Here is an 11923-nt window from a genome sequence, read left to right on the forward strand (position 1 = left end):
GTGATCCATTGCAAAAATCAACAGAGATAAAACATGAACCTGCTGAAGTCAGAAAAGGATAGGATTCATGTCCTTTATTTTCTTCTGTCACATTTGCATTATCTTACAGGGTTTATTGTAAGAAAAAGCAGGAATCATAATTTTAATCTCAAGAAAGAAACCACTTCAGAATGGTACGAAGAAAATAATTATATCCAAATCAGGAACACGAAAAAATTTACCTGCAGAACAGAAAATCTTTCTTGAGTGTTTGTGCAGGCTTTCAGTTTTCTCACAAGACTTTCCTCAGACATCTGAATTTGTGGGTGTGTTACAGTTTGCGGCAAGACTTGTGGCATCATGTGATGCATGTTTTATCCTGTGGATAGTGAGTAGTTGTATAATTCCAACCCCGTATTCTGTGGTGGTTGTCCTTGTTTAGTCTCTGAGGCTTCTGTGATCTTTCTCCTGAACTTACTGGTTTCTTCATGTGGCCAACATCTTGACATTTTCCAACAGAACCCTGCAACCTGTGTTTTTGCAATATTCTCCCACTGCTGTCAGCGTGGCTATGTTGGTGTTAAATGTTCTCTCAGTCACTGTATTCTGGCAGTTTCATCTGCAGTGTGCTGAGTTGGTAACTTGTGTATCAAAAGGTAATATACTATACTATGGTATATAAAATTATTTTTGTTTGTTTATTAAATATATGTCGTCATTCTCTTGGATCAGTTGCTGTGTTACAAGGGCTTTATGAAAATGAGTTCTAACAATTGCACAGTTTTGCTCTAGGTGGTGTTTAAACTCCAAATTCTGACATTGGTCTTGTGTGTATCAGTTTACAACAGGCTATAAGTTTGGTGGTCCCGTCATCCATCAACTATACTGGCACAAAAGGAAAGGCCGTTTTACCTGTTTCCACAATGAACATGTGGTGTGTACCAATGGAGTGTAGATGGTCAGTACATTGATCTGTTTGCTGTTGATGTTACTATGTGAATGTCTGTCGCCAGTTTCTGAATGTTGAAGATAAGACTTCTGTTCAGACTGTGTCATGTGCAAATTAGGACTGGAGAGTCTGAATGATCCATAAAGTGAACCCCCAGCAGAAGTAAAACAAGAACCTACAGCTGCTTTCTGTTGCTGCTGGTTGAAGCAGACATCATCGATGAAATCCGTGGTGGTTAGAATCGATCTGAAGAGATCCTCTCTTTATTGTATAGGCGAATACTTCCTGCCCTTATCATGGGATGTGGTGTTCTCAAGTCTCTTTCTTTCTCAAAGCAGGAATGGTTTGTCAGCTGGAGTGCTTGCCAAGAGGTTTGTTGCAAAAATGAATCCCCTCAAAAAAAAAAAAAAAAAGTATATATTTATGTGTGTATATATATATATATATATATATATATATATATATATATAATTAAGATTAAAAAGATATATAAAAAAAAAAAATTCTGCTTGTTAAAACTTATTTTCATATTATTATTGGATGACAAAATCAAGAAATGACCTTCAGGCCTTCAACATGGGTCATACCTTACGGCCTCGGCAGGCCCTGGTTTCTGATTCCAAACAGGTAGAAGTGACGACACCTCAGTGAAACTAAAAAAAAAAAAAAAAAAAAAGAAAGAACGGTGGAAGTTGATATCTGTTGACCACCTGCCAGAGTGTACGAACACACTGAAGTGCGTAACAGAACAATGTGAATGTTGAACCATGAACATACTGAAGTGTACAGCACAACAGTACAAACTTACGGGAACACACTGAAGTGTACAACAAAACAGTTCAAATGTGAACCTTGAACACACTGAAGTGTGCAACAAAACAGTTCAAATGTGAACCTTGAACACACTGAAGTGTGCAACAGAACAGTTCAAATGTGAACCTTGAACATACTGAAGTGTGCAGTGAAACAGTTCAAATATTGAATCTTGAACATACTGAAGTGTATCACAGATCAGTATAAAATTTGAAGCATGAACAAGAGGAAGTGTATAATAGAACAGTGTAAACATTTATCATGGACATACAGAAGTGAATAACAGAACAGTGTAAATGTTGAACCTTAACAAACAGAAGTATGTAACAGAACAGTATAAATGTTGAACCATGAACATATGGAAGTGTATAACAGAACTGTATAAACGTTGAACCATGAACATAACGGAAATGTTTAACAGAACAATATAAACGTTGAACCATGAACATGCAGAAGTGTATAACAGAATGGTATAAACGTTGATCCATGAACATATATATGAAAGTCTATAACAAAACAGTATAAACGTAGAACCATGAACGTATGGAAGTGTATAACAGAACACTACAAACCTGGTGTGGACAGTCCGGTCAGTGTCATGAACTGGTATTTTTCACTGTTTCAGACACAAAGCAGAAGGTTGTGATCCGTTGATGCCTTAACTAGGGCTGTAATGTTTATTTTTGTGTTTTGCGCTCTTTGATTTGTGACATCTCATAGCGTGTAAACTTCAGCTGGTGATGGTGGAGCTGATCATTGTTTTGGTCAGAACTTGTGGAGACCGGATGTGACAGACTAAACCTTTCTGTTTGAAAGGGTTGTTTCTGTTTGGAACATATTAACAGCATAAGCATTTATCTTACTGAACAGTATGATAGACATTTTCATGCCATGGTATATAAGTATTTTGATTGTAGTAAGTCATTGTTTTATACTCAGTTATGTCGTGTGTGGGTTTTTTTGGTTTTTTGGATTGGGCTATGAGTCCTCACAGTAATCCTGCCATGTGTGGTCTATAGTCAGTGGTAAGGCAGGAAGAGAGGGGCAGATGGTGGTGGTGGTTGTGGTTGTGGTGAAGAACGGTGTTGAGTGTGACCAGAGGCAGGGAGCCAGGGACAGCAGCCAAGACAGCTGTGTGCAGGATGTGATGGCTGTCACACTTTGCCAATACAAAGAAACTGAGTGAAAATTAAAAATTCAACACAAAGAAAAGGAAAATGAGACCATGCATGCACAACAAAGCCCACAAGAGCAGACGAAACGTTGAATTTCTACTGATGAACTTTTATCAACTTTGCTAATTTTTTTTTTTTTTGGGGGGGGGGGGATAAATTCTACATCAGTTTTATTAATGACTCAGTGACTAAAATATGCTTTGCTAATCTTGACCATCTTATCTGTGAGTGAATGTTTTCCCTGTTTTGCTTTTATGCATTCCTTTGTATTATTCATATTCTGATCATGTCACCGATGTCTTTGCTGTCTTGATTATTCTTAGTTGAAACTCTTCATATAAAAAGATTATGTTGTAACTTGTACTGTATTGCTGAAAAACTCTCAAGAAGCATGTCTCCCTTTCTGTTTTCATATGTGGCCTTGACCTCCATGTTTGATTATTTATGACCTGAAAGAATGAAAGGAGACTGGAGAGAAAGAAAATATGAATGTTTCAGTACATGGTGGATAGACCCTCACCATGTGGTTCTTTGATTATGAATGTTGTTTTTTTATTTGACCATTTTTGTACATGTTTTAAACAACAAATATATCATCCAGTATTGAATATCGGTGTGTCTGAACAGCTTGTTATAAAAGATTTCTTGACTGTTTATGAATGAAACTTTACTCATTCCAGTCAGGAAGTAATCTGCAGGGGAGAATACTTTGATGGCATCAGAGTAAGATCGTGTCCCCTCAAAGACAGAATGTTCTGGCTGAGGACAACAGGAAGTCCTTCAGGAGAAAACTGAGCACATACGCATCTACCCATCATGGTCAGATTGTGTGAAATGTGGACCTTTAGTTACCACCTCCAGATGTAACATTAATGAGCTTCAGTTGTTGAATGTGCGGATCAGTGTTTATGTAAGCATGGCTTGGATCAGGTACAGGAAGCCATGTGCTGAAGAATGCCTGCGAACAGTGACAGCAGCTGACCACATTATGATTGATTTTGGAGGTCACTTATTTAGAAATCTAGTGGTTGGTTCTGAACCAAACCACTTGATCATGTTCAGCCAAATAGGGCTCACTATTGTTAGAATCAAGAGGCCTGTTTGAGTCATGTTAAGAAAAACAAGCACAGGAAATGGAATAGGAGGATAGTTGATATGGCGTGACCATCCTGTTGTCTTTCCCATCCTTCATTCCTTCCCATTGTAGAACGTCTCTATGAAATGTTTCAAACTGGTGCTACAACAGACTTGGTACTGATCTGTATAATGTGGCCATTTTCTGTTTGGATGGAGCCTCCCCCACTACCAGCAGCAGTGATCTCCAGACTGGAGCTGCTGTTGTTGACTGGGGGCGGGGGGTCCGTGCATGTCACCGACTTCTGTTTGCCTTATTACCTCATTGGTATTGTTCCCCTACCCTCCATGTCACTGGATAAAGTGTATCAGAAGTGACGGAGCTTGGCATGTGTAGACTGCCGCTGTTGTGTGTAGTGATATTCTTTATGTTTTGTTGTTTGCGTCCCGACCCCTACCTCCATGGAATATGACTTGTCTACAACATGACTGATACACGTTGGTGGGTGTCAGAGAAACCTTCCAGAAAGGGTGACTGGGTCCCGGGTCCTCAGTGTGTGGATGTGTTGTGGTAGTTAGTGCAATATTTTTCGGTTCCATTTTGTGTGAAAACCTTTGTTGGTTGGTAGACAGAATCTTTGATACTGTAAATAGTTTGACTGTAAACATGTTCAGTGGCTTTATTGACGTTCATCACATTCTGTTTTCTTTCTGTGGCTTTATTTCCTCTGCATTCATGCAGACCAGCTGTGTGAATGAACACCCAAAGAGTACTTACTATACACTTTCCATGTTCATCCTGTTAGGTGGAAACTTGTTTGTATAATATTTATTGAATGGTCGTTTCATTCATTCCTTTCTACTTCTTACGGAATGAAACTTTACAACAGGAGGCTGTATTTGAAAAGAATTGTGTTTGCTAAGAGAGTTGTGTATGCATTGGCATTTGTAAAATTGTTGGTCTTAATAATTGTGTAATTTTTTCTGTGTACCCGTGGTGTCAGTCTTGCTCTAGTCCAACAATGCTGGAAGACAGAATCCAGGTTATTGGGTGGATGCTATTTTTTTGGCCAGTGGGTCACCCACTTGTTACTGTGGAAAGCATTGTATGTGAAGATTTTTTTCCTGTTCCTTTTTTGATACCTGCTATTTATTTCACAATGTTAGTTATGTCAGATAGAATTTTAGTGACTACTGCTGGGCCGGAGTGTTGCATTGTTCTTGTCAAGCAGCAGGAACCCTGAACCTCTATAGTTGTTAGCTGATAGTGTATTGAACCAAGTAATCAACCATAATGATATTAAGCATGTCCATTTCATGTATGGAAATCAAAACATTTCATTTGACTTGTATGTATTCAAAGTATGCCTTTCCTTACGTATTTCATGTTTGCCTTTCTTCACTTTACTTTGTATTTGAAGTTTGCATTTCACTTTTTGAGTATTTCACTTATGTTCCACTGCAGTATGCATTTGATATTATCATTTGAAAAAGGGTTGTCTCCATTGATTTGTTGGAGACCTAGAGGCCCAAGCAGACCATGCCATAGATGATCTAGTCAGTGTACAATCATTTGTCAGCTGTTGAAACGTGTCTGTGTTCATGGAGTGTGACAGTCGCAGACATCACATGGTGCGTGGAGATGTGGTTTCCGGCCATCCCTGGAACCTATTCCAACACGAGAGGCCATCCCGCGATTTTCTTGTCACCATTTTACCATGTGTTTTCCTGTAGAAGTAGCCAGTGCTAACGATGTTGATAATGATAACAATGTGTGGAGAGATTGCAGTTTGAAGGCAACTGGAACTCTGCTGATGGAAGTATGCAGTGGAAAGCAAAGACCTGTGGTGACTGATGCAGCCTTCGGGGTCAGCCTTCTGTGGTGTCACTTCGATGTGGGATGTGACATTTCATCATGAAGCAGCAGTGAGACAATCAAGAGCATTTCATGTTTGAAGGAGATCTCATAGCTTGCAGTGGAGTCGTGTATGGAGCTTGCTTTGGGAAGTTAGACCCATCTCATGTACAGATGCGCCATGCTGAACATCAGTGGATGGTATACATGGACGGTCTGTTCTCTTGTAACAACAAGACTGTATCTTAGTTTTAGTTTAGTTTTAGTTTAATAGAAGTTTAGTTTCATAGAATTTCTGTTAATTTTTAGGTTTTTGGGGGGATATAGAACATTTTGTGAATGAAATTTTTTTTTGTTAAGTGCGAGTGAAAAGAAGTGTTGTCAATGGTAGTGGCATTTAATATGTCATTAAAAAAAATGTACAGTAGGTGTGAGTGCATTCATTTTCTGTAGGAAGTAATGCCTGAATCCAGAACCAAAAACGACATCCGCCCTCATCTTGGTCCAACATGCTGTTCGTGTCACCACATGGACGAGTTAGGTGTGTTGGCCTGACATAGCTGCCTGTGTAGAGGGTTACTTGTCACAAGGTATGATCTGTGTGTACCTTTACCTACCTGTCATGTTCTCTTTGTAGTCTGGCTGGCTCCACGCATAATTCCCATGACCTGGACTTTTTCCTGTTCATCATTCTTCATTCTTTGATATGCACTGTCTCCTACAATGCATGTGTTCATTTCAGCAGATTCATTTATACATCGTCATTTTCATTCAACTTCACATTTCCATCCAACTTCATGTATGGAATGTTAGTTTGTGATATAGAATCTTGTTGGTGAAAGAAAGCTTTTGATCATGAGGAAAGAATGAGGGATGATGACTATGGTGCTGACTGAACAAATTTGTCCTTTCAATGTGGTCTGTTCCTCAAGTGCGAGTAGTCTCCCATGGATGCTTGGATGTTCTTTTCTTGGGGTGATCATGTTTTGTTGAATTGTGTTCAGTTCTATACACACTTTGCTGTCTGTACTGTACGTTCACTGGCCATCTTTCAGCTTAACATTCCTTTGAGATCTGAGTGTTCTGTTTGTCTCTCTGCCTTGTTGGTTTGTGATACTCTGTCACGCTTCATGCTGTGAGAAGAATTCAGCTTTAATTGGTTTCCAAAGCATTTTCTACATTTTTTAGTTTATTTTACAGCTGCTGTTACGTTCTTATCAATGCCCCTTTTATCTTTGGTTGTGTTCTTGTGATCCGTGTTTGTTTTTGACATTCATTTCTTGGACAAGTTGTTTTGTTGTTGTTGTTTTTAACCCCTTTTAATTGTTGTTAGTGTCATTTATTTATGGAAAGATTTGAAGAAAATTGAAAAGTCATGAAGGTGATTAACATTTTCATTCACAAGTTTAATACAAAATATTTCTTTCTTGAAATATGACATGCTTCATGAGGAGAAGAGAAAAGATTTGATTGAAATGTTGTGCATTGATTTCTATTTCAGCAGGAAATATCACTGTTGAATGTCCTTTACACTTGTTTTTGCATTCTAGGTTTTCTTTTGCTCTGTCTTTTTGTTCTCTTTTAGTCAAATGGTTGTGCTGTTTCTTTGACCCTTTTGGTTGTTTTTCATAAAGAACACAATTGAGTTCGTCTTTTAACACATAAATTTTGTGATTGATTTTGCATTGTTGTTAAAATTTACCTCCCTTCACAAGCTGTTATGAAATCCCTCACCCAACTTTCATTTATATATGAACAACAAAGTAAAATACTCCTTGGTTTGGAGTTTTTCACGTGCAGATAAAATTTTTTAAACATCTTTTTTTTTTAAAGGAATGGTGTGCAGCTTTATTTGTTCAAATTCAAGTTTATTTCCACTTGATCCTGGCAATAGCATGACTGCATGTAAGCCTTCCCGTCAGCTAATTAAATGTAGACTTGGAGGTTGATTGCTCTTCTGATGGATACAGGGGCATCTTTTTATTTCTGCCATGGAAACTATTTTATACCTAATTTTTACCTCATTTTTATGGTTTATTTTTTGTAAAAAATTTCTTACTCCTTGTAGTCCAGAGACTAGTTCTGAAAATGTGGACTTTTCACCTGTGCTCTTGTTCACTTCTTAGCAGCTGCATTATTTGTGTGTTCCACTTAATCCTCATACCCCTTTTTTTCCACTTACTCTTGGCATGTACAGAAAGGGACCCATGTAAATATTTTACTGGGTTATGAATTAAATCTTTATTCAGTCTGTGATTGTATTTAATGCTACTTAGGTGAGATCACTTTTTAATGGTCTAGTCTGTTCCCCCCCCCCCCTTCCAAAAAGTGTTATAATCAGATGCTATGTTGTATCTGTGAATGTGCCCATACTGTAGAAGAACAAAAATCTGTTCAGTATCTCTTCCTCTCTGAGTATATAATCTCCAGTATCAGTCACAATAACTTATTCTGCCCAGTCCCATTTTCTCATCAGTTTGTGACATTAATTTTTCCCAAACAAAATTTTTAGCTCATGTTTTCATAGCTTCGTCTGTGCTGTTAGAGGTCTTTGTTGTTTTGTTTTCTTTTCTGATTTTGATATTGTTTGATTTTAAAATCCATGCCAGTTTAGTCTGAACCGTTTCAGTGAAATGCTTGTCACACTCTTTACAAGAAAAACAGGTATACAGCTGAGCAATGTTTTGTGATTCACTGCTGGTCTTGGAAGGGTCATTCTTGATCCCAGCGATGACCTCAGTTTTTAAACGGCTTATGCTATATATTTGCATCAAGTTTATTTATAATTTTATTAATTTACAAGTATTTAAAACAGTGACATAGGTGAATATATTTCAGATAATGAAATAAATCAGTGTCTTTAAGTTTTAAATGGTGAAATTGATTGGTGTTATTCTGTGTTTCCTTTTTTTTCTTTTTCTTTTTTTTGTATGCAGCTTCATATACCCCAAAAGATCATCTCTTCTTCTTCCTGTCATAGAGTTGGAAAAGAGTTTTCTTGCATTTAACATTAGTAGTACTAGAGGATCAATGCACAAATAAATATTTATAGAAAATAAAAGGTGGGGTAGGGTTTAGAGGGCCCAGGAGTGTCTTACTGTGAGGGGTATTGAATGGCAGTATTCAGTACCATAGGATTCATGGCATTTTTTGTGTGTGGTGTTCTGTGCATTTCCTAGGCCTGGTTGCATGTTGTGTTGTGCCTTTACCACAGGCTTGGTGTGTGCCGTCTTTGTGTCGTGTGGCTTCTTTGGACAAGAGCTTCTCAGGCAGATGTGATACAACAGTCTATTACCTGTGTGGTTTGGCGCAAATGTGTTCCAGGGGTCTGAACAAATCCCACCATTTCTTACCTTCTTTCTCCGCATGTTTGATTTCATGAAATAAACTTCATCATGCTTTACATTGAAGTTGATTCAGACTTTGTCATGTTTTCAGTCTGGTGAAAGAGTGTATGTCTGTGTTGTGTAAGAGGATTGATATGGCACCGGAAAAAAAGAGGAGGTTGTCATTTTTATTAATTTGAATCTTAAGTCTGATAAATTTGCTTAAGCACACATAATAGCTTCGTCCTCAGGTATTATTCTGCATAAAGGGAAAGTGCAAGCCTGAACAATTTTTGGGGAGAGGGAAGTTTCTCAGTTTGTTGCTCTGTACTGTTTACCTGTGATGCTGCTGATAAAATGGTTGTAATCAATAGGCACACTACACACACAGTTTGAACACACCACATCAACAGTCATCCACAGGGCTTCATGCAGGGTGACGACGGCTGTGCAGCAAAGTTGTTGTCCCAGATCGAACACAGACAGACATGGCAGTCCAGTCCTCAAAAATGAAACAGATCCATCGAGATTGGAGAAAAGAATTGAGGAAGGAACAGAAAAATAGCAAACTTTTCATTCAGATTAAAAAAACACAGACTATGTTGTTTGTTTTTTATTTGTTTTTTATCTCTTTTCCACATTTGTTTTCAAAGCTTAATGACAGTATCACAAGCACACTGTCAGTGATGTGGTTTGATTACCAGCCCAATGCTGATGCAATACCATCCATTGTCGGTGTCAGATGTGAGCTGAAACCATTCAAATCTGGTGTGTTGTCAGACAGACATACAGTTTAACACCTCAAAAGCAAAGCTTAAAAAAACAAAAAAATTTTTAAGTCTCACACACAAAAATTTCATGTTTTAAAATGTAACTACCACACTTTAGGTCTAAACACTCACTCAATCCTATACATCAAGAACACATTTCATGGACGATCAATTCATCTTGCCCCTTCCCTCCACTCCCAACCTTTTCCTATATCTCTTCAGTGTCCATTGGATTTCTGTCCCCCAGCACATGACGATCATGATGATGATGATCGTCATCATCATCGTTGGCAATGACGTACATGGAACAACAGTGAACCTTGTTCTTCACTGCCTTGGTGTGAATGAAACCATTGTGAGAACAGCAATTTTAGCGATCGATGCAAAACACCAAATTACAAGGGTTAGTTCAACACCATAAACCCACTGCCTTCCAACCCCCCCCCCCCCCCCCCCCCCCCCCCCAAAAAAAAAAAATTAAAAAAAAAAAAAAAACCCCACCACCACCACTCTCATGTTTAAATATATACATGGACTGAACATGCCTATCATCTATCACTCTCTGTCTCACACATGCATGAACATTTTATAACCTGGCCTAAGCAGTTTGTAAACATTTTTATCATATGTATGTCCTGGGTCCATTACTGGGAGGGGAAAAAAAGAGAAAATGACAGGAAACATCCCAGCAAGAAAGTGTCCTGTGAAAGCAGTCAAGTTCATGTAGTATCCCATGTGTGGAGGGGAGTCCTTTATTCCCTGACATCCTGACAAGACCCCACTTGAAACCAGCAGTTTCAGTTTCACAAATATGTGTGCATGAACTTGAGGCCTGACAAGCATATTGGGTTATGCTGCTGTCAGGCATCTGCTTAGCAGATGTGGTGTAGCATGGGTGGATTTGTCCTAACACAGTGACCTATCAGAATGGATTCCTTTTTCCAGAATTTTGCCAGAGGACAACACTTTTGTTGCCATGGGTTCTTTTCCATTGTGCTAAGTGCGTGCTGCACATGGGACCTCAGTTTATTGTTTATCTGAATGACTAGACGCTCCGCTTGATTTTCCAGTAAAACTTGGGAGAAAGGGTGAGAGCAGGATTCAAACCCAGACCCTCGTGGACATTGTACTGGCAGATTAGCGTCTTAACCATTCTACCACCTTGCTCCAAACCAGCACGGTTAACACAAATCATCTACTCTGTAGGTGTTAGCAGGATGTTGAAATATGTTCTGACCAGTATCTACTGCATGGATAAGATTTGTATGATGACACATTCTTCCTTGATAAAGATATCCCAGACAGTTACATAACCTATGGTCAAACTGACAAGCTTCATGTCAGTCCATTGCACCAGTGTGACTGGTCAATGGTGTTGTGTTGCCATCTTCACTGTTCCTCAATTATCAGTCACTTCACTATGTCAAAACTGAAGCACTACAAACCAGTTGTTATGGCAAGTGCAGCACAGTTTTCCGAACTTCAGATGCTCTGTGATATCCAAAGAAGCAAATTATTCTTAAGATTACTTATGATTACTTTCTTTTTCTCTCTTACTTTCATTGCCAAGCCATCAAATGGAAAGAAATTCTAATAAAACTTTCAGTTTTGAGAGTAAAGTACGCGTATATCCAGCACTGTATGTTAGAATAATTGTCACAAGCTGTCAATTCCATCATTATTTCCTAATTTCATATCTATTTTTGTTAAAAAGCAAAGCTGGTTATCAGTAATTTACTTATTTTTAAACATAACATACCTGGAGGAGAACAGAAGAAAAGAGAAGAAATATCCCAAATGCACACAGTATACCAACAAAAAATTTGTGATTACCGCTTACAACAATGACGTTTACCTCTTAGAAGTTGCTGCTGGTTTGAGATAGATAAATATTTTTACCTATGTTTGGCACAACGACAGAAAAGCATGGAGCCTGAATGGAAGTGGACACAGTCCTAGCAGGGAGAACCCAACTCTACCAC

This window comes from Babylonia areolata, chromosome 1, assembly GCF_041734735.1.
Source record: "Babylonia areolata isolate BAREFJ2019XMU chromosome 1, ASM4173473v1, whole genome shotgun sequence".
Taxonomy (NCBI): domain Eukaryota; kingdom Metazoa; phylum Mollusca; class Gastropoda; order Neogastropoda; family Buccinidae; genus Babylonia; species Babylonia areolata.